The following is a 27,633-nucleotide window of genomic DNA, read 5'->3' on the forward strand; positions in this document are numbered from 1 at the left end:
ACATAATGAACTGGCATAGTTCCTGCGACCAAAACAAACCTTGCATTGATCATTGTATGATTCATTTACTTTTGTATCAAATCTTTATTCTTGAAGATTGTATAAAAATGTCGATATTTACTTTTCAGATTTATCAACAATGCCTGCCTGTTTGATTAGCGGTTGCCCTTCGAAGACCCATGCTAAATCTGAAGGCACTACAATGCATGTATTCCCGAAAACTGTTGATCGAATAAGAGAATGGGTCAGACATTGCAGATATCCACTGGATGAGCTGGGAAGTAGAGTCCAACAAGTCTTACAGGACAAGAGGGGTGATCGATACCGCATCTGCAGCCGGCACTTTTCCTTGGACATGTACACAACATCTTGGGTAACAAAGAAGAATAAACAGCAAACGACACGGAAATTGCTCGAAAATGCTATTCCCACTCTTTTCGTCCACATTCCGCCACCGGTGAGTCAAGTGTCCGGATTTAGCTTTAGGTCTTGCGGTAGTGTGTAGGTAGCCGAATGGATTAATTGATATTGTAGGTGTTCTATCCTTGTAATAATTTCGATATTGACATGAGTGTATAGTTTTTTGAATAATAACATTTATCAATATATTATTTTTCGATTTCATAACCCACAAAGGCAATATATATATATATAGGAACAGGGAACTGTGCTGTATTGAGCATTTTTCAAGTATTCTGTCGCCTTACATGGCTATTTTTAATATTGGCATTTCATTATCAATCATTAATTGACCTTTACAACTTCTTGACTATCCCTTGAATCTGAAGCAAGAACATTCTACATCCTTGACGTGGTCGCAGTTATTAACCACTTTTAGCGCGTATCAGGTAATCTTACTAGGCTAATCAGCTACATACTTGTTTTATGCATGTCAAGTAATATTTTATTCTATCGTGTAATTATTTTACCGAATGTTTGGTTAGTGCTTTCCAATTGATATACACCTTAGTTATCGTCCACTGGTGTTTGTTTTCAGTTATAATTAGTGTTATCCATACTAATGCAAGTACTGTCTTTCAGGGAGATGCTGAAGCGTCCGCCACATCTACAACATTTCTAGATGTTCTTCACTAGCAGGAGGTATGGATACTGACAGCTCCATCGAGCGTCATCATCAGAGCTGGAATTCTTGTCGTTTGATTGTTCTACACAATGTTTCATTCGTGGTTAGCCGTTGATATGTACCTGTGCTGTTGACCCCAGGTGTGTTTTATGTTTTCACTATTGTAATCCTCACTAATGCAAGTACTATGTTTCAGGCAGTTGATGGAGCGTCAACCCTGCACTTGATGCAGAGCCTGACATTCAAGTAATTCCAGGGGAAGTGGAAGCGGGACCATGCGTATACGAATCGGTGCAACAGCTTTCGGAAGTGCGCACTACATTTGCAACATCCATAGATATTCTTCAGCAGCACGAGGTATGGATACGGACAGCTCCATCATGCGTGATCATATAACGTGATTCCATTTGCTATACTTTCTTCCCTATTAACGCAAGTGCTGTGTTTCAGGGAGACGACGAAGCTTCCACTACAATCGCAACATCCAATTTAGATATTTAGATTTTCCTTGATTCTTTTAGACAATGCATCATTTGTGGTCATCTCTTTATATGTACCTGTGCGTTCGACCCCAAGTGTGTGTTATGTTTCCAATATTGAAAACCATACTAATGCAAGTACTGTGTTTCTGGGAGATGCGGATGCCTCCTCTCCAATACAACCATTCATGGCAGTCCATGCAGAGCCATAGGTATGGATACTGACAGTTCCATCGAAATAGATCATCACTGTTCGAATACTTGTCGTTTGATTGTTGCACACAATGTTTAAATCGTGTTTGGCTATTGAGATGTACCCGTGTGTTCGTCCTCACGTGTGGTTTATGCTAACAATATTTTGATACATAGTAATGAAAGTACTATGTTTCAGGGAGACGATGGAGCCTCATTCCGTGCTGTCTATGCGGATACAGAAAATATAGTTGTTGCAGCGCAAGAGGAAGGGAGGACATTCGGAAACGAATCGGAGCTACAGTGTGCAGATATTGAAGGTCGGTTCAAAAAAGTTGCAAAGAAAAAAAAACAAAAAAAGTTAGTTACAAACAGTTCATAACTTTTTTTTAAAGTTTGTGCTGGGGACTATTTTATGTTTTTTTCCAGTCAATTGGACTACACTTTATCTTGTGTTTAAACTGAACATCCCTTTTCCAATCTCTCCTCCAGTTACCCGTGGGTGTCAGAACTATACATACACAGACAGTGAAGCGAATGAGAGATGTTGCTTGCCAGACCATGTACACTATGGAGGAACTATTAATTGAGGCGAGGCGTGTTCAGGCTCGAGATGCTCATGTCCAATGGCCAGAACATGAATTAACTGTGTTTGGAGACTACAGCAAAGTTGCATTGGACCATTGCTACTGTGCGACCGCACCACCACAAGAAGAGGTTATTGAATGTATTGATGATAGCTCTGAAGTAGTTGCAGATCAATTCACACAATCTGCACCCGCCAAAAATTTGCCACCCAAAACCCTGTCGACATTGTTGTGTTCTCCCATCAATGTCGAAGTAATAGATGTCGAAATGACAGAATGAACCAGCCGCAGCATCCATAGACGCATCAGAACTTGATATCAACGATATTACTTTCCAATGTGTTGAAATCTCCGCAACGTCACAGGCCGAAACAACATTGACGCAGGAAGACAGTCTAATGAAAGAGAGCAAATACATTGTATTCGACAGTTGTTTGATGGAAATTATAAGTATGCTGAAATGTGTGCATTCCATTAGAGGGAAAGTATGTGGGAAGCCATTGATTAATGTGACTCGTCAAATAAAAGGCAGTAACGTCAAAATAAATGCCGCCTGTAGATTAAATCATAGGTTCTCATGGTCTGCACAACCGATGCTGGGGAAACTGCCAGCAGGCAATCTACTGTGTGCAGCTGCATCACTTTTTAGTGGCTCCAGTTTTAGAAAGTTAGAGGCTTTCTTTCAGTTTGTGGGACTCCATTTCATTTCTAAAGCGCTGTACTACATATACCAACGTGATTATCTGTTTCCGGCCATAAGTGATGCTTGGAAAATTGAACAATTGTCTCTAGCAAGTACATTCGAAGGCAAACGATTCAGGCTAGCCGGTGATGGACAGTGCGACAGCCCTGTATTTTCTACCAAGTACTGCACCTACCACTTTCAGGACATGGATAGTAAGAAAATTGTGAGTTCGTTGGCCGTGCAGGTAACACAATGTACATCGTCAGTGGCCATGGAGAAACTAGGATTTATAAAATCAGTGGAATATCTACAATCAAGGGGAATGCACATCGACCTCATAGCCACGGACAGACACGTTTCAATTGCCAAGACAATGAGAGAGCAGTTCCCACATATTAAACATCAATTTGACGTATGGCATCTTGCTAAATCAATCAATAAGAAAATCTCGGCTGCAGGAAAAAAAAAAGGTTTTGAAAGTATTTTGCAGTGGTCCCATTCTATCACCAACCATCTTTGGTGGAGCTCAAAAACTTGTGAAGGGTCAGTGGAAATACTACTTGAAACATGGCGGTCACTGATGCACCACTGTACCAACGTTCACCGCTGGACAGCAAATCAACATTTCCACCAATGTGAACATGGCCCTTTGTCCCCATAGGAGGCACGGAAGAAGAAGTGATTGATTCCATCTTCACCGACACACAAAGCCATTGAGAAGATTGTTTTCGACAAAACTATCAAGAGATTTGAGAGGACTGACAGAATTCTGTCACACAGGAGATTTGGAGGTGTTCCACAATATGTGCCTAAAGTACAGGCCAAAGCGCTTGCATTTTAGCTTTCGGGGCATGAAACATCGCACTCTACTAGCGGTCTTGGCCCATAACAGCAATGTCGGACGTGAACAATCTAGGACTAGGGGTAAAGTAAGGATGCCTCGCTACACGAAGGTGTTTTCAAAACGAAGTAAGCAATGGGTGATCAAACCAGTCTATGATGAAATGCAGTTCGAGTTTGTGAAAGGCCTTATTGTTGCTGTGTTAGAGAAGCACAGATATGGAATTTTGGACGTTTCTGTGCAGAGCAGTGATCCATTGCCACCGAACATTGCCACTGTGCCATGCCCACCCGAAGCAGAGCTGGTTGTGAAGAACAAATCCCGGTTTAAATAATTGCAATACGATTGTCTTTTTGTAAATAAATATTATTGTACAGTGTACCTTACCCCTACCTTCACCATCATGGGTGGCGAACAAGCTGGGTATCATCTTTGAATTCTCTATATTCACCTCATATATGTGTATGTATATATTTTTCTTATGTCTCATCTCATGTAAATGTAAATGCTGCGCACTGCTGCGCACTGTTAACAGAGGGGAGGCTTGCGTATTGCAAATAATAAAAACAAACAATCAATAAATCTCACTTTTAACTCAACTCCTGTAGTACTTTATACTTTCCCTGACCTTCCGCCAAAAATTAAATGTCTCAATTTGGGCTGCAAAGCTCGCAGACAACGGGGACAAAATTGGGGCACTTAGAACGCGCCCGCCAAGCGGGCCGTGGCATTTGGGAGAGAAGCCAGTTCGCATTTGCACATTGAGGTGCACTACATAGAGCGATTCTAAACTTCAAGTTCTCACACATGCCATGATGTTGCAAATAATGAATGCGAAGGACAGCGGCTTTAATTTTCAGCTCGCGCCCAGACGAGGCCCACAAGTCGCACTGGAAGTATAAGGGTCTATTGTTTTTTGACAGGGACCAGGCCGAAAGAACTACATTTGAAGGGGGTGCGCAATAATGTAAGAGACGATAAGGCAGAAAATTCAGAAACTAGACCGAGTTTCATTTTAGTTTAGTATACGAAAAATCGTTGTCAAGAGCACGGTCCGTTTTACAGACTGCATTACGAAGAGACACAATGGAAATTTCAAATATAATGCAAGTAAATCTTTACACGCTTTTATACCGGAATGAAGATTTAATGAATGGATGCATGAATAAATGAATGAATGAAGAGCTAGGAAAAGCAAGGAAAAAGTCTTCGTAGTGGGCACATGGGCATGCAGGTCGACTGGTCTCACCGATGTTGGTTCTTGGCCCAGTCACTTTTCCCTGCACTGCCTACCTGCACTACGGGACTGTCTCTGTATCCTTCAGCCCCTTCTCCCGGCATTTACCTTGCGCTTGCCACCAGCTGGCCCCATCATTTAATTTGTATTCAACTAACCATGTACAGCACTTTTACCCCCGCTCCCCGTTCCCCATGCGCGATCAGAAAGACACCTGGCCTAGTAGGATCGTTGTCTGTCTGCCCTTGTTCCCCACCTGCCTCGTCGCGCCTTGAAACACTTGAGTATAGGCGTGTTACAAATGCCATATCATAGATCATATCTTTCCTCACGCATGTAGACTAACTGTCGTTTCTCATTGTGTGTTGGCCTCGATTTATTTCGTTACTTTTCACATTGATTTTAGAGCCATACTCCATTGAACTATCCTTGCAAGCAAATAGTTTCTGATCGGCTGTAATAAATAAAATGAGTAATATTAATGAAGATCGGCTGGCGAGACTAATTATAATTTTTTTTTTTCATAACAGGTATTTGCTCCCCTTCTGCTACTGCCATCGGTTTGAGACACCAGCAGATGGCTTTTACAGTAGACACCTGCAGCTTCGTGTGAACAACTGGAGCACACTGACAATTTTATGGGACGATCGCCAAGGGCCCACATGCCCTTACGCTGTACTAGTGGCTAGAAGCAACATATCAACCTTTACGATGGACTAGTGCCTAGTTGATGGAACAGCCTTGCGGTTCACCGTGCTTCCAAAGTGCTTCTTTTAACGAAAAGCAACACCCTGTGTACCATGGCGGATATAGATAAAAGAAAATAAATGGCTTTAGGAGTTCATATGGCAAATGCTGAATATTCTCTAAACATTTAATGTCAAATAAATGTACTTTAAAATCAAACAGCAACACGGTACATTTGGTAAAGTACAGTTTCATATTCCGAATTGTGGCGCGCTGTGTTGTGAGATGATCTGTGTTGGTTTCCGGGTTGTGTGGAGTCGCGTAGAAGACGACTGGGCGCGTTTGCCTACGCAGCACAGTAACGTCACGGAGAGAGGCGGGGAATATGAATGTTTGGATAATGTCAGGCTCAGGGGCGGGGGAATTGTTTTAGTGCCGCAGAAGGAGGTCAGCCAGGGCGATGCGGCAAGTGATAGGATTATCACAAAATGGCAGCGCCCTACTGCCTGTTTTCGCGTGCGTTTAATGGACGAAAACTCGGGTAAGGTCCATAGGAAAGTTTTCTAAAATCGAGCCACTTAGGCTTAAAAAAATATGGTCGAACCATAGGGACAATAAAAAATGTTACTAGACCATGCCTTTAATAAACCGTACAAAAATATGTGACCTGAACAGCAGATGATAAGCCCTAAAATTGAGAACTCCTAACCCCTGCTTCTCAAGTGGAAGTTGCAATTTCCATAGCTTCAATCTGGGCAGCTTATGGTCCCAAATGAACTCTTGTATCAGTCTATCTATTTGCTTCCAGAATTTTGGATGAATGCTCAGCACATAATTGATCCTTGGAGTCACAGTCATCTTCAAACCATTAACTTTCCCCCTAAATTCAGAACAAACTTCCCTCAAATTCTCGCTTGCATAATCCATAATATTGGGTGTCAACCAGACCACCAGATACCTCCTTCTTACGTCAAATTGTATTAGCAAGTGATTCCACATATCTCCTCCAACTAGAGCTCACCCTACATAACTGTAACCAAAACCATGATAGCTCCGGACCCGGATTGTTCATATAGAGTCAGTAGGTTAGGCCTTTTCCATGTACCACCCCCACCCCCCAAAAACTCCCCCCATCATAAGCCATCATACGTACATCATCAACAAAGAGCATCATTATATTGAGGCCTTAACTCGTCCATATCTGAAAATGCAGCTCAAAGCAAAAGCTGCCCTAGAGACGGTTCGAAAAGAATGCGAGTGATCTGACCGCGGCTAATTTGGCCGCGGTCGGAACATTCGCATGAAAAAGATGCGAACTACCAAAAGTTTGCATCCTTCTCATGCGAACACACGTACTACGAGGGCTGCAGGGGGTGTGAAATATAGTGAGCGAAGTGTTGCGAGGGACACCCCCACAGTCTTTTTTATGATACTTACCTGCAATGCTACCACCAAAAGGTACAAACTTTTGGTGGTAGCATTTTTAGAACTTTTGGTCATTATGACCATTTGGTCGCGGTAAAATCGACCTAAACTGGTCGAAAATTCTAAAGCCAGCCTCCCACCTCCCAGCTTCCCCCCTTGTCCATTGAAAAACCAAAGCAGCTAATGAGCGAGATTCTACCCAAAGAAACTGTCCGCACCACTGCAATGAAAAATATTAAATGAAAATATTAAATATTTGGGCAAACCGGTAACTAGCAGAAAACATCTCAATGCAACTCAGGTAGCATTTTGCAATACGTTGCATTCATCCACAATCAAGCTAGCAGAAAAAAGATGTTGTACCGAATTGTATATGAGCATGGTCCATAGCCCAAAACTATGTACATTATCAACATGCTCCAACAGCTACCTTAACTTGTCCAGTTCCCAAGAATGCAGCTCGCAAAGCAAATGCAACCTTGGATATGTTTAAAAGCTTCTGAAATCAACCTCCTGCCCCACTTTCCCCTTTTGACCATTGTTATACAAAGCAGCTAATTATCATGCTTTACCCAAAGTGACTTACTACATCTCGACATTGTAAACATTAAAAATATGGGCACAACTAATATTACCAACAAATAAACCATTCAGAGAAACTCGGTAAACATTTTGGTAAAACAAGTCGCCATTTAACGTTTCGCAAAACGTTACATGCAACCGTGTTCAGACTAGCACAAAAATGACATTGGAGCTTGATATAATTGGACCATGGTACATAGACCAAAAATAATGTACGTTTCATCATGTTCCATCAGCTACAAGTCAAAGACTATTCCCAGTAATTCTTATACAATTCACATCTCCCTCACCACCCCAAGATGTCAGACATGTATTAGCAATGTCAATGGGGCAGATGGGGAGCAGGTGCAAGTGGATCTAGGTCACCTGGCCCAAGCCCCGCCCACCTGGTGCCTTCCTGCCTGCTGCTCTTTTAACCCTACTTAAGGAGCCCTCCAGCCTCTTTTCCTATGCAGATGGGGAGCAGGTGCAAGTGGATCTAGGTCACCTGGCCTACGCCCCGCCCACCTGGTGCCTTCCTGCCTGCCGCTCTTTTTCCCCGACTTAGCAAACCCACCCACCTGGTGCCTTCCTGCCTGCCGCTCTTTTTCCCTACTTAAGGAGCCCTCCAGCCTCTTTTCCTTTACAGATGGGGAGCAGGTGCAAGTGGATCTAGGTCACCTGGCCTAAGCCCCGCCCACCTGGTGCCTTCCTGCCTGCCGCTCTTTTTCCCTACTTAAGGAGCCCTCCAGCCTCTTTTCCTATGCAGATGGGGAGCAGGTGCAAGTCGATCTAGGTCACCTGGCCTAAGCACCACCCACCTTCTTAACCCTGCCTCTTCCTTCCTGCTATTAACTATTAGATCAAGGGCGTCTCTCGCCCAAGGGTTGACGGGGAAAAGGGCAATTCCTGTTCGGACCAGGAGGACCCAGGGCCCGACCCCCTGCTTAGACACAGGTAAGCATGCACCAACATGTGTTACTCCCTCTGTCCCCACAGGCCATCCCCACCCCCTCTGGTCCCCCCGTGATGTTCCCTTGTGCCCCCACCCTTCTCACACACAGGTGTTGCCTGTTTTGCTCGATTCTTCTACCCTGCTCCTCCTCGCCCGCCTCCAGCCTACTTCTGCAGGAGTCTGTCCTGATACATTCTGGTTTCACCATCACCATCTCGTGGCCAATGTTGAATTTGAATTTTATGGACTTCATTGTTTCACTGTGCGTCACCCTTTCTGAACTCTCATGCTGGACTTCCTTTGCATCTTGTACTCATGGTGGCCATGAATCATGCTGTTCCCATCTTCATCTTGTATCCTGGCTTGCAACATTATGTGTTACTACTGACTTCTGCAATTGTATTCACTCTCCCCTCTTGCTTCTCCACTCTTTTTGACTGCTAACTCTCTGTTCGCTCCTCCTTTCCCTTCTCCCTTTTTCTATCGCCTCCCCTTAATTTCTTCTATGCACTTACTCTATCAGAAATGCCCCTGGACCCGGTATGATAGCAACCTCATCTGTCTCCTCCCCCCTCCCCTTACTGTTTTTTTCCTCTGCATCTCCCCCCCGTACTTTCTGAAATGTCGTCAGGTCTAGTATGATAGTCGCTTGTTTTGTTCCTCCCCTCCCTTTCTGCACCCCTCTCCCTCACCTCTTATTTTCTCCGGCTCTACCAGAAATGTCGTCAGGCCTAGTTCGGTAGTTGCCTGTCTGTTTCCGTTTCCTTCCCACTCTCCCCCTCCCTTCCTTATCTATGTCTTAGCTCTTGCGCTATCTGAAATGTCGTCCGGCCGAGTACGATAGTTAATTTCACGTCCTTACTGTTCATGGCCTGTAAGAATGTCATTGTATTTTCCCTTGTTCCCTCCCTTGCCTTGAAGCGCTTTGAAACACATTGTGATAGGTGCTATATAAATAAACTATCATATCATATCAATAAAAAAATTAAAAAAAACAGGGAAAAAATTATAATAAAAAATAAATTGAAAGTACTTCACAAAAAACCCATCGGAGGACGTCCGATGATTCGCGTCAGTATGCAGGAGAGGATTCAATCTCGAGCGACCAGTTCTGCGCCCATACCTCTGACCTTCAAAATTCGCTGGGCCGTCACGAGTGCTTGGGAAGCTATTGCCTACTCCCGAAAACTGCCAGGAGAAAGCCACCCATTTTCCCGACAACTGAACAATACGATAACACAGATATTCAACAAGTTCATCTCTTCCGGAACAGATACCAATGCACAGTACATAGATGTAAACTTCAGCAGCAACCTTCATATCATGGAAAATAATTCTGCTGATGTCATCACGACCATCCTCACGCTGTAGGGTCCTTTCTTCCAACTAACACATGCATTCTTCAGTCAGTATCCAATTCTTAAATAACATTAAAAAAGGCACATCTGCACATCATAAAAAAATAAAGAAAGAAAGTACCAGTGGAGGGGCCGGGGTGAGAGGGGAATGCACAAATAACTTAACTACCAGATTAAGGCTCCACATTGGATGATGTCTTCACAGAGTCCAGCCAGACCACTGCCTCATTAGGGTCTAAAGTAACTTTCACGCCCTCAGGCAGATACAAAGACAGGAGGTTGGCCCCATTTAGAGTCGCGTTAACCCCCAAAATCTGAGCCTTGTCCTTGGCATTTTTGAAAGCTCTCCTAATGGCAAGGGTTTCTTTCGGGTAGTCCGGATATAATGAGATAGGTTTACCATTAAAATAGGCATTCCCTTTGTTCCTTGCAGCTTTCAAAATATCTTCTTTCATCCTGGTGCTCATAAGAGTGATTAGGAGCTGCATAGCTTTTGGGCCTCCTTTTCTCCCAGCCCTGTACACCTGATCAATGTCAGCAATGGTGATATGTTCAAAACTGAAGCTCTCTCTCAAAAGGGCTATCACCAAGGTCGATAAATCCTCATTGGTTTTCTCACAAACCCCCACAAGTCTAACATGTTTGCCACTCAGTTTCAAATCCAACTCCAGAGTCCATCCTTTTTCTTTCTGCAGCTCCTCTCTCAAACTATTATATGCTCTAAAACTGCCAGCGCTTTCAGTGCCCATAGTGGTAGAGCCACTCTCTAAGACAGAAACTTGAGTGTCCATTTGAGAGACCTTCAAATTAAGCTCTGCCATAGTAGACTTCACCTCCACTACATTCTGGGGAACCTTCATCAGGAGAGAGTATATATCTTGAGGGCTTTCGATCTCATCCATCTCTGGAGTTTGTTTGGATTTCTTAGGGAATCGGGTTTTCAGCAGTCTCAATCTTCTTCTTTAGGTTCATAATCCCTTTATAATGGTAGATGCAGGAAAGGGCCAGGAGCTACAGGATTAATCTGTTGCCTGCATTCTGGAATTCCATCAAAAGACAAGAATTTTAGATTTGGCTGGATTTACCTGTAAGTCGTTCATCTCAGCATATAGGCCAAAAGCAGTCAGAAGATGTTGCAATCCTATGGGCGAGTAGTCCAAAAGGACAATATCGACCGCATATGCAATCCATTGAATGAACCTCTCACCAATTTTAGGACTCACCATGGATTGACCCCCAAGAGCCTTAGGTAAAGGTTAAAAGAGGCAGCGGGCCAAAATGCACTCCTGCCTCACACCTCTTTCCGTTTGACCCTCCATTGACAGATCTCCCTGTGCATTCAGTTGGACTTGAAAATAAGAATCTTCATGAAGGCTATTATGGCCACTAGGCCTTTTGGAATGACCCCAATGAGAGCTTGGCCCAGACACGTTCCCTATTGATTGTATTGAACACCTGGGACAAGTCGAGCCACGCTTCATACAGTATGCGCCCATTTTTCTCCACCGATGCTTGAGAGATAATTGATATTACTAACCCATTAAGGGACCTAGAGATACCTTTACGGAAGCCTGTTTGTAACTTAGGCACAATATTCTCTTTTTTTATCCACTCCAAGTGTTTTAGGACTACAGCAGCAAATATGTTCGCGTCCACATCTAAGAGGGTGATCGGGCGATAGTTAACCGGGTCAGCCCGATCGCTCGTCTTATAGATATGAATAACAATTGCAGTCTTCCACAATGAGGGAATAGTAGATGATATCAGAATGTCTCCAAAGAGAACCACAAGAATCGAAGCCCATAACTCGCTATTCGATTTTAGAATGGAGTTAGTAAGACCATTCGGTCCAGGGGCTCTCGAAGAGGAGGATTTTCCAATAAGATCTATCACCATGTCCTTGTTTGGGACTACTTGCCATTTGGGACTCGCTATTTCTTTGCCACACACCCCTTCCGTTCGCTTATATTTAGCCACGAAATAATTACACCATACAATGTCTGGGATCAGCAAGCAATAATAAAGTGTGAGTGGACAGGCAAGCAAGCAATAGAATGAGAAAGCATGTGAGATCAAGGACCAGCGTTTGCGGGAATGGGAAAGCAAGAGTGAGAAAGCATGCGCAGGAATGGGGAGGCAAGAGTGAGCAAGCATGCAAGGGAATGGGCAAGCAAGTGACAGTGAATGACTGTTAGCTAATGAGTACACAAGCGAGTAAGTAGGTGTATAAGCCAGTGAAGGAGTGATGTGAAAGGATGAACCAACACATGAGAGGGGTACGATACAACAACTTTTAATGACAAACACAAGTGTCTTGGTGGAATGAAGTCCATAGGTTATTACAAGGAGTACAAACAAACAGGATATACTTCTCAGAACGGTGTGTGTTAGGATGGGTCTACTATAGTTATGTATACTTTTATGAATAGCAATATGAGCCCTCCCTTAAGGTGGTTCCATGTAATGTCCCTACAAAAATATCGCCATGCAAAAAAAAAACAATTGCCGAAAAATGGCCGTTTTTTGTGGGGACATTATTACATGGAACATTGGGGGACACCCCGGCAACGCCCGTTGCCCCTGTCCCCATATATAAGGTCACCCAAATAATATCGCCACAACCTTTTCCGGGCAATATTATTTACGGCGACCATATATATGGTGATAATATCACCTGATACCCTTAAGGTCCTGTGCCAATTGTCCAGTCTCTGGACTACAGCTACTTGTCCAGCCCTTGGGAGATAATGGTAGAATGTCAATATATCCTAGTGTGCCAAGAAAGACGAAAGCGAACACTGTACTAAAGGTCTCACGATTGGTTTGCTCAGAATATCGTATGGACCTTGATGCACTTTGTGTTCTGGTGTAAACGAGTATCTAACATATTGCTGGCAGCTTTCCCTTTTTAAGCTTGCCTCAGTATGTGGCACGATACCCTATCCCCATATATGGGCTTAGAACAGTAACAATTTAGGGGCATAGCTTTCGTTTCATCTAGATTTAGCTTATACCCTGTGTTAGGTAAGATTTTCATATCAATGATAAATCTTTCTGACCTGTGTCGACCCCAGAACCTTCTGCTTTACTGGTGGATTATTTTTCCCTACCTCAGTGAGTGGGAACCTTTTTCCACACTCTTAGAATCATTTATATTTTTATGGGTGTCATTTTTAGACTCTCCATAGTGTCCTTTTAATTTTATTCACTTTGACAACTTTTGGTATATACCTTTTTATTGCTACAGGGTTGCCCTTTGGGCTCCCCTTTTACTTGCTCTGGCTATCCTTGCGAGAACTACAGTTCCCAAGGGTAGAAAGGATATGTCTATCCCTTCTACATTTTGTTAGGTGAAAACCAGCACACCTGAACTTATGTGGAGTGCTGAGGAGATACAATGTATCCCCTTTCTCACTAACTCTAACAATTCTGTTACAGGGACAAGCTTACCTTTAACGGCTTGTGGCAGAGAACCCTTTTACAAATTTGGTGTACTTTTACCGCGGGTTGTTTTCACAACTGCAGTAAAGTCACCCAAGGGGGCCCATTTTACCAGAATGGCCCCGGTCTTCTATCTTTTGCCATTTCAGTGTGCCTCGTCCTTTCTTGTTCCTTCTCCTGGCCTCCAGGGTGGGAAATTCCTTTGTGTGATTTTTATCTTCGTCAGGAGACCTTCGGTCAATCCCGCCCAGGCTCCAGAGTGTCTGAAGACAGGAAGTGAGGGAGGAGTCCAAAACTTTGCACCACTTTCTCTTCTGAACTGCCTGTGAGAATCCAGTTCAAACTGGGAGGCTTGAATGTTGCATGCCTGTGTGATTGACTGGGTTCCTGCATAAAAGTCAGATTCTGAAAGTTGGAGGGGGTAGTCGACCACTGGAACCAAATCCGAAGAGGAAGATGAAGAAACCATTTCCAGCGACTGCAGAGCCTGCTGTGGAACTGGAGCCAGCTGAAGCTCTTCCTTCCAATTGACCTGGGGACTCAAAACAACAAACCTGACCTAGTGCCTAGTGAGATCCACTAGACCTAAGAAATCCTCATTTTGAGCCATCCCACATCGTGCTGTGACCTTGCAGGGATGCAATACCGATATACCCGAGGACTTTGAGCCATTGTGCTATGCACGGTCTTCCGAATCGAGTTAAAACTTTGGTGGCATCTTGCTGGAACTCCAGACACGATTTGAGTCCTAAATGTCCCCTCACTGGGACGTTCAAAGTGACATGAATCCGACCAGCGATATTCAGTCTTCTTTTGGCTCCTGAAAAGGGCGCCAAAACCACTGAACCACATTGATCCTTGCTTCAAGAGTTTTTTCAGGGTCCTGTCTTCAGTCATCACGACAAGGAATTCAGTGTACAGGTGTTTGCCTGCAGATCCTGAAGTCCTCCTGCTGCAAACACTTCTCCTGTGTGGAGGTACTGTGATGGCTTTGGTATTACTTGCCTTAAGTCTCCTGTGATTCCTGTGTAGCTTTGGGGTGTTTCCTGTGATTGGGAGTCCTCTCGTCCAGTTCACCAGGACCTGCTGTAATCCATCTAGGGTGTCTTTTCAGAAGCCCCTGGACCTCCAACTAACTCTGAAGTGAAATACTTACTTGTTTGAACAGTCTTCCATAGAAACTCTGACTTTTGCAATTTAAGGACCTGTCCTGACCTGCCCGTTGGACACTAAACCCTAGTGATCCCCCTTTTGCCACTGAGAACACTCATGCTCCAACAATAGGGAAAGACTTCTAAGGAATGGCCCTTTTGCTTAGAAAAGAGAATACGTGTTTAAAAGTTTACTTACTTGTACAAGAGTTGGCTTGTAACTAACTCTGAGAGTGAAAAGTTACAAAAGTTCTTACTTACCTTGAACGTGTTCTTCCATTCTGAAAAGTACACGTAAGGTTATTTTACTCTGTTTACCCATCAGTCTGAAAAACAAAATAAAATGAATCCCAAAAGACGGAATGAAATTCTTTTCTGCCCCTTTGACTGTATATATATGCGTGGGGAAGAGCCCCCATCCCCGTTAACCCTCACCATTTTGTATTAACATTCCCCCCTACCCCACACATATATATGGTCAAATTGTGCATCCCAAATTCTGTCTTTTGGGGTTTGGTCTTTTCTTCCTCGATCTTTTTGCATAGTTGCCTTTTACTCACCTGTGAATTGTTTGTGCCTCTTCCCAATAGTAATGCTGTTGGCTTTACTTAACTATCTCTTTCAGAATATTAGTGTGTAAGATCACCAATTGGGTTTTGCTTTCCCTAGTCTGTTTTATACAGATTCTAAAATAATCTTAGGTCTATAGCTCCTTGGAAAAGTATATGGGTTTTACTTACCTGGGTCTGCCTTGTGCCATCCTAAATTAAGTTAAAGAGTTTTTGCTTACCTTAGTCTGTTTCCCACTGATCTGAAAAGAAACTGCAATAGTATATTACATGCTTAGGTTTTAGTTACCTTTAATAGCTGTGTACTATACTTAATAAGTTACTGAGGGTTTTACTAACCTACGTCTGCCTGGAGTCATCCCAAAGTAAGTAGAGTTATTGCTTACCGTAGTCTGTGTTCCACCAGTCTGAAAAGCAACTGTAATTGAATATTGCACCAAAAAGGTCTTACTCACCTGGTATATCCTGAATGTAGTTGGAGGTATATACTGTTCCTTGAATCTGTGTTGCACAAGTCAGAAAAGTAAACTGGGTGTCACTACATGGCTGACAGGGTCTACTACCCTCGACTTACTGTAAAGTAATCTAAACGTAACTAATGCTTTTACTCCCCCTGAATAGGTGTGGCCTATACTTAGTGTTTCACAAGGTCCGACTTCCCTAGAATTAATGTTAGGTGTTCTAAAGAAGGTTTATGCTTTGGTCTGTGTACCTTCAAGCATAGTGGTGTGTTTTTATAAATGTGTTTATGACTCTATGACCAGTACTTACCCCAAGACTTAACTTGTCCTAATAGCATTTGAAATAAACCTTTTATTTTTTATAATACTTCTGGTTGTAATTGTTACTATTGAACCCCATGGTATGCTTCAGGTTCTTTTGTACCTTCCTACAGCCTTCTCTCCCTCTAAAATTAGCCTGGCTGCTCTGTCTATGCTACCATGAACTCAGGTGGTACAGCCTTATACTAAGAGTGGAGTCTTGTACTGTCTCAGTTGAATGGTTTTACTAAGCCCTTAGTTGGACTTCAGTAAAACTGTCCTAACAACCCGATACTGCAGAATATTGAGTGATTTCTTCCAGAAAGGGCAGAAGAGATGTTACTTGATTTTCTATGTATGGCAGTATATCATCTGCATACGCCAATGTTTTGACTCTAAACTCTGGAGTTCCCAGCCCTTTCATTAAATCATTTAACTGAAGGCAGAGTACAGTCTCTGGAAATAAGACAAAAATAAGACAACCTTGTTTAGTAACTTCAGATATGAAGTATCTGGAGAATTTGCCATTCACGTATACTGAAACTTTGAGATGCTGGCTAGTGTGTCATGTATCCCAGTAGATCATCTGCATACGCCGATGTTTTGACTCTAAACTCTGGAGTTCTCCATGCCTTTCATATCATTTAACTGAATGGCTAGTGCGTTATGATAAACGCATCTTAGTGTGCGGCCAAATTCATGCCAACTCAACGCCTTCTCTAGAAACAGCCATCCAACACCATCAAATGCTTTCTCTACATCTAAGGTAACCACCGCCCATTGCTTGTCTACAGTTTTGGCTAGGTCTGACACATCTCAAAACAGGGTGTTGGCCGCAGATAATCTGCCTTTGACGGAGCCAGTTTGATCCTTATAGATCAGTTTGGGTCACACACAACAAGGCTCATCCCCTGCCCCGAGCCTCCTCAGTGTTGTGTGCCATCCATTGGAGGAGCAGGAGCCCCTCCACTGCAGGAGCAGTGCCCCCGCTCTCTAGGTGAGCCTGGGGTACCATCCGGAAGATTAAGGTAGGTCTTTGGGCTTATTTGCTGCTATCCGCTAAATGCAGCTTCATCCATCCGACAACTGCAGAAATACCACTTAAATCATGCTTTGTTCACCAGATTCCGTGAAATCAGTGTTCGCTTTTTATTTCTGATGAAAACACCACATTTTGCCTATATCCTTTCTGTGCCTCCATTGCAATCCACGTGGCACAACAACCAGCCTAAAATGGCCGATCGCAACTACGCCTCTGCAGCCTGGGTCGGACTTCTCCAGGTACTGCAACTTTTGCTGTGACTGGCCCGTAGCCCCTTTTTCACAGCCAAGCCTTCGCCGGCAGGCGTACACCGGCCCACCCACGAAGGCACACACAACAAGGCTCAACCCCTGTCCCGAGCCTGTCCAGAGCCAACAGAGGCCAGGGCCACGAACTCTGCCCGTTTGCCTTCAGATCAGCCACCACCATTCATCCAGACTACTAACATTCCTACTGGTAACCATCATGTCAGCTCCCGAACACAAAGATACTTAAGGCACTTCACATACGGTACTCCTTCCCCTGGGTGGCCCCCAACTGCTGAACTTTTGCTTCCTCTCTAGTTTTGTATCTCTGTGCATATCCACGCTACCATGCCCATTAATATTTGCCCCACTTGGGTCTCTGCCCTAACCTATACATAGTACAAGTCCAGCCTACATTGCACTATTTCACTTGCATTACTGTTTTACCCTGAGACTGGTTGTATTATCTGTTGCCTTTGGTTACTCATGGTCGCTATAACACTGCTCCCAACAACCAATGTATCCACTAACCTGTACAACAGCTGCATCGCCGCGCCTAGTCCGCTACGCTTAGCAACGGTATTTAAGTCTTAGTCAATAGCCTCTCAGGGATGCACCGCCTTGCTAATTAACCCAGCTTTATAGCGCCGTCACCATTCGACATGCCCGCAATATTTGTACTACTACCTGCCCACTACTATCTACTTTCGTCGGTATCTACCTTGTTTGCACTGCGTCTCTGCTGCGCTGACAAGGCTGGTTGCTGCATGATGTAAATACACGCAATAGCATTGTCGATCCTAACTATCTACGTCTACGCTGATCTTAGTCGCCTATGCCCACACTATAGTTAATATACTCACGTTGACCCTAACCTGTGATCTCTGCGACCACCTTGCTAACACTGCCCATTTTATGTTCAGCCTGATGCTTCTGTGGCTACTCTGCTAGCTTTTTCCTATATCATGCTTAGCCTGTGATTAATGTGACCTTTTCGCCAGCATTGTCCATATTACGCTCAGTTTGTGATTAGTGACCTTTTTTTGCTAGTTTTGCCCACATTATGCTCAGCCTGTGACCTGTGTGACTAGTCTGCCTGCATTGCCTATATCACGCTTAGCCTGAGACCATTCTGCCTGCATTGCCCACATTATGCTCAGCCTGTGATTTTTGTGACCACTCTGCCAGCTTTGCCTATATCATGCTCAGCCTGTTATTCATATGACCACTGTGCCAGCATTGCCTAATCCTTGCTAAACAAGAATCTTACAACTTGTGCATTACCCAAGCTAATTCCAATACTAAAGAACTGTTCATAATTCTTAAAGAAATAGAAACACCCACCCAAGCCCCTGACACGTGCCTTAAGGAAAAAAACTGGTGCACCAGCATTCAGAGCGCCCTAGTTAATAAAATAACGACCCTTTAGGCCACAATTCATAATAAAAAAAGAATCCCTCCTCCGCGCCTCCAATCCTAACAATATTACCACCTCCTTACCCCCGAACAACCTACCTCCTGCCCCCTCTGAACGGCCTACACCCCTCTTCAACTTCAAGAAAGTATCCACTCTAGAAGTTGAAAAAGTCATCCTAACTCTCAAACCGTCTAATTGCCACAGTGACCCTTGCCCAGCACAAATTATAAAGGATGCTGCACAGGACCTCTCCCTATTCATAACTAAGCTTATAAATGCCTCATTCTCTACCGGCACCATTCCCAACAACTTGAAACAGTCTTGGGTCCTCCCACTCCTAAAAAAACAAACTCTTGACCCGTCCATTCCCACTATCACCCCATTACTACAGTACCGTTCCTGCTTAAAATCCTAGATAAGGTAGCGTACCTCCAAATCCAACAATATCTGGAATGTAACCACCTCCTAGGAGTACGTCAGTCAGGTTTCAGACCGCAACACAGAACGGAAACTGCGCTGATCGACCTTAAAGCACAAATAGACACCCTTAGAGACAATGGTAACACAGCATTACTTCTGCTGCTCGACCTCTCAGCAGCGTTTGACTTGGTTGACCACAAGACTCTGTCACCACCTGGACTCTGCTACCCACTTCTCACAAGAAGCCATAGGTCGGATCCAATCCTTCCTAGACAATAGAACCATGCAGGTCTTTGCACCCTCAGCAGCTGCGGACCCTATACCCATTACCTGCAGTGTGCTCCAGGGCTCATGTGTTTCACCCACCCTGTACAACATCTTTACGAAGCCCCATTTTGATGATCTAGATGGCCTGGGTATCACCTACACTAACTATGCAGATGATACACAGATCCTCATCCCATTGATGGGAGATTAGAACAAGGATTTGGCCTTCGTAAATAGAGTGTACCTCATCATCCAGGCATGGATGGCATCTCATGGACTATGCCTGAATGATGACAAAACTCCTCATTGTCGGCACCACGGCAAATCTTAACAAATTGGGCCATCTCTCTTCTAATTTCATTATAGAAAACAACATCACAGTAGCCAAGGAAGTTAAAACTCTTGGTTTCTACCTAGATTCTACTCTCACTTAAAAAAAACAAGTAAATTCCATGGCATCGGCTACCGCTTACACTTGTAAGCTAATCAGAGCAGCTAAGCCATAGCTTACACCTAATAATTGCATTACTCTAGCAAGAGCTCTGGTATTATCTAAATTGGATTATTGCAATGCCCTTTATGTCGGGAGCATCAAATAAATCACTAACAAGATCCAGATCTTACAAAATAATGCTTTGAGAGCAGCTCTCAAAATTCCAAAGAAAGCACACATATCTGACTTCAGAAGATCCAACAACTGGCTCTCCACTAAAGATAAAATCTCCCTCAAATCAGATTCCCTGACTCATAAATGCCTACACTTGGCCGCCCCACTGTACCTCACCACTAGATTCTTGGCACAATCCACTAACCAGCTACTGCCAACCTACTTCGAGTGCCTAGATTTAAACGTATGAAGTCTGGCAGTAGTAGCTTCCCGGTCAAAGTTGCCCAAAATTGAAATTCACTCCCACCCTCCTTAAGGGAAGACATGCCCTACCTATGCTTCAGATCCAACATTATCCACTGGATCAAGGTACACGACATCTGACTCATCACTCTATGATCACACTACTGTCCGCCATTACTGTATAATAACTGTTGTTTGATGTTTACCGCCAGCACATGTTCATTTGTATGACAATTCTCAGTGCTGTTCTTAATGTATTGTAATGTAACACACAGCATTGTAACCCAAGCTGGACAATCCTCTTTTGCTTTCTGCGCCCCAATACCCTTGGGTCTGGTGCACATTATAAATAAATAAACAAACAAACAAACAAAGGGTTGAGTCTTAGAGCGAGCCCCGTGGCATGGATTTTTGCCTCTGTGGTTACCCACAAAACGGCCTGCCATTTTTTGGCATCAAAAGGTCTTTTCCAGGTTTAGGGAGAACAATAATCATGGCATAAGAAGGACCATTAGCACTAGACTTTGAAAACGGTTGGCAATTTCGGGACGAGCAGGTCAGCAAAGGTATATTCACAATCCATCAAAAGGCCATCTGGCCCTCTGGCTACCTCTCTCTTCAGTATATTTATGGCCGGTCTGATTCGGGCCAATTCGTCAAGAGATTACTCAAAGTACGCATCAAGATGCGCCGGGGGTGGGGTGCATATAACACTCCACAAATTTGTCTGCAATGTATTCATCTTTTACTAATGTGGAACCCTCCACTACCAATGCCGCTACTTTATTTTTCCGATTTATAGCATTAAGGTAGGATGCCAAAAAAAGTGCTTTCAATTTCCGAACCGAGGGGGATTTTATATAACCCCTTTCCAGCATTTTTATGGTTCCAGTGCTTCTTAGTGCATCTTACCTTGACACTTTGTTCTTTCGTGCCACACAGTCAATAATATTCACCCTAAGCGCAGCCCTGTAAGCATCCCAGCTTATCGTAAATTGAGTGGGCCAGACTTCTAAAGCAAAAAGAATTCCTTCATGAAGTGATCAAGTCTCTAAACTTCGGGACTCTTAGATGATCATTTGACGCTCCTAGAAGGGGATCCCCCAGTCTAGTGATGTGAATACTGGGGCATAGTCTGAGATTACAAGGGAAGAGATCTCCACTGTGCATACAAACTTTACTAACCCTCTGCTGAGGAATAGGTTATCTATCCTAGAGAATAAGGCAGGTCACTTGTGAATAAATTGTGTACTCCGTATCTGATGGATTACAGAATCTCCAGACGTCCACCAATGTATTCCTCTGAATAAATACCTCAAAGGACTTCTGCATCTTAGCGGGAAGGAATTTGCACAGACTTCCTGTCAAGTTGGGATCCACCGGGAGGTTGCAGTGCTCTCCCAGGAGTTTGCAATCCCCTCCCCTCCAGTTATTATAAATGAAGTTGTATTGCATTGGACACACTCATGCCAGGATTCTGGGTCAGCTTAGCTGGGCCCATAAATCTTTAGAAATATTAGAGTGTTGTTGACCAAGGCTTCCACCCACAGCCATGTACCGCATTCATCTGCTGTGGAGCGAATAATGAAAGAATGGCGACCCCAGCCTTGCGGCCCTTAGCCACAGAGACGCAAATCTGCCCCACCTATTGGCCCTTAAACTCATACAATCTTTTTTGGGGGAGATGATTCTCTATTGAAAGAGAACTATGGACGCATCACATTTATTCAAATGAGTGATAACCCACTGTCTTTTGATGGGTGCTCTTAGGGCTTTTACATTGCAAGTGACAATGTTAACCCTCTTTCAACGACAGTCCTAATGATTACTCACTATACTGCCTCCAGTAAATGGGGGTTACGTAAATGTATTAACCCCCTACCAGATGGTAGGTGAGCACTACCATACACATGTGTGAACCAGGTTGGCATTTCAGATTCCATGATCCACTGTAAGCAACTCGGAAAGTAGAAAGAGACTTTAAAAAGAAAACAGAAAGAGCGATTCGCAAGGTGGTAAAAGAGCGATAAGCAGTAACCACTAGCAGGTATGAACAGGATCTCTCCAATGTGTTTTCCCCAGGGAGGGATCTCACTATGTGGATCCTGGTAACTACTACCACACGACTGTAAACTCCTGGGACCAGAACCATGCCCGGGTAGGGCAGAGGAGCATGGAGGGGTGAGAAGGGAGCAGCACCTATTCTTGAGACACTAAGGTACAGTTTGCATGTAGCTCCAATCGACACGCCTCGGCTGGCTCATCTAGGTGTGGGCAGTTAGGCCAGCTCCCTTGGCTTGGCTCAGGTAGCAGGATTTTTTAAAACTTTTTTTATATCTTTCTTTATTGATTTTTAAATGAATACAACTTGACTGGTTACATCATTTCACACGTTTCCAAGCAGTATAGAAATATTCATTGCAACTACACCTCCCCAATACAACGCCCCCAGACGAAACCATTTAGCCTCCCTTCTCCCATGTCTCCAAATTTTATGCGCTTTCACGGACATCCCCTTGCTGTATATATTCTAGAGACATACAAATATCAATATCGGATATCCATTTCCTATATTTAGGCCGCTCAGGGATTCCCCAGTTCATAGCAATGTTACTCTCGAGGCCCAGTGTTATTAAGACATATTCCAGAAATGGCGGATTTGTGAACAACCCCACAGGTAATATAAAAATTTAAAATAATTCCCTCTTTCATCCCACACCTTAAACAATTATCATTTTCAGTACGACACTTGCACCGCAAGAGTGCAACACGGGGATAGTAGAGAGTCTAAATATAGCAGAAATTGCAATCTCTCTGGGGTACATCAGGGCCTCCAGCCAATCCTCCGTCTCAATGGGACCCACATCCACCTCTCATCGGTAGATAGCTCAGGAGTCGCAAAAGAGGATATGGCTTGGTATAGTGTAGACGCGTCTTTGCTTGTGATATGTTCCAGTAGGATATTCCTCCCTGGTGGGGAGCATTGCAGGTCTCCCAGTGTGTACATAAGGCATGGGATATCTGTATGTAGGGTTATCTTTCAGTATCAGGCAGTCCGTAAGTTCGTTCGAGCTCAGCAAAGGATTTAAGATTTCCCTCTCCCACCACGTTGTTCAGTGTCTGGATATTGGCAGTGATCCATACCGTGAACATTTCAAAATTTACTTATTTCTGGTATCTGTGCTTTTCCCCAAAGTTGTTGCACCAATGTCGGTTTGTTATCCCATCCAATATGTTTGGGAGTGTCCCTCCATATCTGTATCATGTGTTGGGTCATCTACATGAGGAAGGTTAGACCTAACCGCTTGAATAGGATGTACATGGGTTCCCCCCCCTCCATGCTCCGAAACTCTTCCCCAATGTGGGGCAGACGGGGGGGGTCCCCATGGAGCCAGTCATTGATAGTCGCCAATTAACAAGCCCAGTAATAGCTTTAGATATGTGGCAGCCCGATGCCTTCCTCCAATATTGAGCACTGTAGTGTACTGGGGGCCAGGCATGGTGGTCTACCTCCCCACAGTAGTTCTCTAAGGGCTCTGTCGATCCTATTGAACTGTTGCCTAGGGATCAGTAGGGTTTGCAAAATATACAAGTATTTGGGTAGTGTCAGCATCTTAAACAGGGCGGCTCTCCACAGCAGAGTGAGCGGGAGGGAGTTCCCATGTATAACATCTCACAGGAAACGTTCTGTAATAGGATGAAGATGATGTGATAGAAACCTTGCATGGTCTACACCGGTGTGAATGCTCAGATAGTGAAAGCCTTCCTTCTCTACCTGATATGGACAGCTGGGAGGGAATGCTCGATACTCACCTTATTTATTTTCATTTTTTTCATCTGTTACACGCCCAGACCCTGGGGTATCACGGCATGGTTACTGACAGCTTTGGCTTTGGTAATACATTGTACATCTAAAAGAATACATACATTATTTACAAGCAAGGATCATACATTATGCTTGTGAGCACGATTTACATATTCAGCAGATGGACATTATGCTAATATTGGTTAAATAACCAGGTTTTGAGCAATTTTTTTAAGCCTGTCAAGGAAGTCTCTTTTTTGATGTTGATGGGGTGGGAGTTCCATTGTCTAGGGGCAAGGACGAGGAAGCTACTGTCCAGTGCTCTAGTATTTTTGTAGCGGGGGATCACTATGAGATGATTGTCATTGCATCTGAGTGATCCGATAGGTTTTTTTTTCTGTAGGTCGTTGTTAAGGTAAAAAGTGTTTTAAAGATAATTCTGGCTTTGATGGGTAACCAATGAGTATCCTTCCTAATCTTAGAGATGTGAATTCCTAATGCTGCTCGTAAAACTTTATTTTGCATAAGTTGCAATTTGCTGAGATTGGTGTTGGAGGTGCCTAGTAGTAGTAGATTGCAGTAATCCAACTTGGATAAAACCAGAGCCCTAGCCACGGTGAGGCAATTAGTGGGTGCCAGAAATTGTCTGCTTAGTGAGATTAGTTTAGATGTATACGCAGTGGATGATGAGAGGGTGCTAATGTGTTTGGTCATGGTGAGGTTGGCGTCTAGGTATACACCTAAAGTTTTTACTTGCTTGACTACTGGGATCAATGTGTCGTCAATATTGATAGAAGAGTAGTCGGCATGGAGGGCGGATATTTTATATTGGGATCCCACAATGAGAACTTCTGCCTTCTCGTCGTTGAGACAGACTATTCAGAGCCATCCAATTTTGAATGATGGTGTATATTTTATTTTTGGTCAATGTGTCCTGATCATAGTTACCCGAGAGAGGTATAAGGATCTGGGTGTCATCTGCAAAATTAGTGTAGATGACACCCATATGGTCTAATGCCGAGAAGAGTAGCTTTGTGTAAGTATTATAGAGGGTTGGAGAGAGGCATGATCCTTGGGGTACCCCGATGGGGACTGGGATAGGATCAGCAGCTTCTTTATTTGTGGAGACTCTAGAGGTGCGTTCGGCTAGGAAGGATTTCACCCACATAGTGGCATCTTTACAGAAGTTGAAATCATTGGCTAATGAGCTACACAGTTTATCGTGATCCACAAGGTCAAATGCTGCGGATATGTCTAACAGCAAAAGTATGCAGAGTTTCCCTGAATCTCATAGTGTCCATCTGGATTTTAAAGTCCAGCAGGCATGTTTCCGTGCTAGGATTTGGCCTGCAACCAGATTGTCTGGTTCCAAGGAGCTGGTTTTGTTCGAGGTGGGTTTGGATTTGTGTGTATGCTAGTTTATCAATAATTTTGAGTAGAAATGGGACCGTTGTTATTGGGTGATAATTGGTAGGCTTCTTTGATGCTGGCTGGGACTGTGGTAGTGTTGGAAGAAGCGTTGACAAAATTGGTAATAGTGGGGGTGAGGGTGGAAGCACATGCTTGGATTATTTTAGCTGGGGCATTATCCCCTTTGTAGTTGGATGCTTTTAACTTGGGGATGGTATCAAGTACTAGTCCTCGGGTAACCGGGGCAAAGTAGACTAGGGCGTTAGTGTTTTTCATTGGGGGTGGTGTGGAGGTTAATGATTAGAGCATTTTTGTTTTGTAGCAGAGCGATTTTAGCAGCTAAGGCATCTTATATGGTGGTGCACCATTCTTAACTGGATTTGGCAAAGGCCGTGGCAGGGGTGGGATTTTCTTATTCTCTAAGGATAGAGAAGAGTTCTGTCGGATGAGGCATTGCTTATGCGAGTGTTATAGGCGTTGGCGTTGTGGGTGATAATAGCTGTTTTATAGATTTTGTTGGCATCCTTGAAGGCGTTGGCAGAGTCAGAGGTAGGACGTTTAATGTGGGCGTATACCTTTTATAGGGAAAAGTATAGACTTGCTCCAAATTACCCAGAGCCCCCTGAATGTTTCTTATTCCTGTAATCACTGTGTCATGATTGGCCAAGCGCGAGTTGTCGTACCTAAACATATCAAAGGGTCATCAGCATAGAGAGAAACCCTATCCTCCAATCCCAAAGGCCAACGAAAACGGACCCAATTTGGATTTGTTCCGAGTTGTGTGGCTAGCGGCTTGATGCCCAAAGTAAAAAATAGGGGGGGATAGCGGGCAGCCATGCCGTGTGCCCCTGCCCAATGAGAAGGCTCTGGAGTTTGTTCCATTTACTCAGTTATCCACCATCGGCAATGCATATAATAGGCAAAACCAACTGATTTTCCCTGAATCACATTCTGCCCATAATTTCACATATATTTTCCCACAATACAGAGTCAAATGCTTTTTCGAAGTCAACCAACAGGAATGCTAAGAGATCACTGATGAGAGGCATTTTCCATTGGCAAATGTAATCATCTGAGATTCATGCAAGTAGACTTATCCATCATGAATCCACATTGATCTGTGAGAACGAGAAACAAGATCACTGGTAGCAAGTGGCTCCCGAGCACCTTAGCCAGGATCTTGTACTATATTTCCAGAGTTCTGGGGTAAGATGCCTCTACTCTTGCGTTGATGGAATAAGTTATATAAGGGGGTGACTACGTTCGTGCTGAATGTCTTCCACACCATCATCGGCAACCCATTCGGGCCCAGCGTCTTCCCAGACTGGAGTTGTTTGATGATGGCTACGATTTTGTCTTCCATAACTTTGGCCTCCAATTGCAGTTGTTGTTCTGATAGACAGCGGAGAGTAAGGCTGTCAAGTATAGTAGTATCTCGCTGTCTGGGGACACCCCTTGAATCTCAAAATAACTACTCATAATAGTCAGCAAAGGTCTCTGCCAAGTTCACATCTTCACTGACCAGGTCTCCCCATTTATTTTCCAATTCTCCAACTTGCCTATGGCACTCACCTCTTTATTCAAGCCAGGCGAGCATTTTACTGTACTTATCCATTGCTTCAATAAGATGGCTATGCTTCTCCCAGTGAGCCGGTCTCGTGTTGTCCAATGAGACATTACGAAATATCGCCCTGGCCATTAGGAGTTATTGGCGAGTTTTGAGGGAGCCCGATACGAGGTACTCTGCTTCCAGCCATGTAGCCTCTCTCTCTGCATATGTAACCCTTTGCAGTTGGGATTTCCTTTTAGCAGAGATCCATAAGACCATGTCCCCTCTAAGTACCGTTTTGTATCCCTCCCATAGCGTTACTGGACTATCTACCGATCAAGTATTAATATCAAAGTACAAAGTGCTTCATTCAGGTACTTTTAACTTCTAGCATTAACAGTGCGTGATCTGATATACCTGTAGCTAGAAATCGCACAACACAAGATATATCCTGTTTGGGCAGGAAATAGTAATCCAGTCGTGACATGGAGGCATAAGCCTAGGAGTGAATTGAGAAACCGTGTTCCTGTGGCTGTAGTTCTCGCCAGGGTTCGCCCAGGCCCAGTGAAGTTGAGAAGGCCAATAATCATGTGGGTACACTGGGATTCCTACCCG

The 27,633-nt window shown here is 43.9% G+C and overlaps 1 protein-coding gene across 2 annotated transcripts in view; it reads right to left on the minus strand.

Annotated features, from left to right (window-relative positions):
• The window catches only part of LOC138516952 (uncharacterized), a 73,813-nt gene that overhangs the window by 16,377 nt on the left and 29,803 nt on the right, over positions 1 to 27,633 (minus strand). The window contains exon 7 of one of the 2 annotated variants that reach the window (XR_011282332.1): positions 24,068 to 24,165. The exons of the other annotated variant lie outside the window; for it this stretch is intronic. The gene's annotated coding sequence lies outside the window, so the exon portion shown is untranslated. The remainder of the gene's footprint in view (positions 1 to 24,067; positions 24,166 to 27,633) is intronic. 2 annotated transcript variants of the gene reach the window in all.

This window comes from Ambystoma mexicanum, chromosome 6q (genome assembly GCF_040938575.1).
Source record: "Ambystoma mexicanum isolate Mex_15411 chromosome 6q, UKY_AmexF1_1, whole genome shotgun sequence".
NCBI lineage: Eukaryota > Metazoa > Chordata > Amphibia > Caudata > Ambystomatidae > Ambystoma > Ambystoma mexicanum.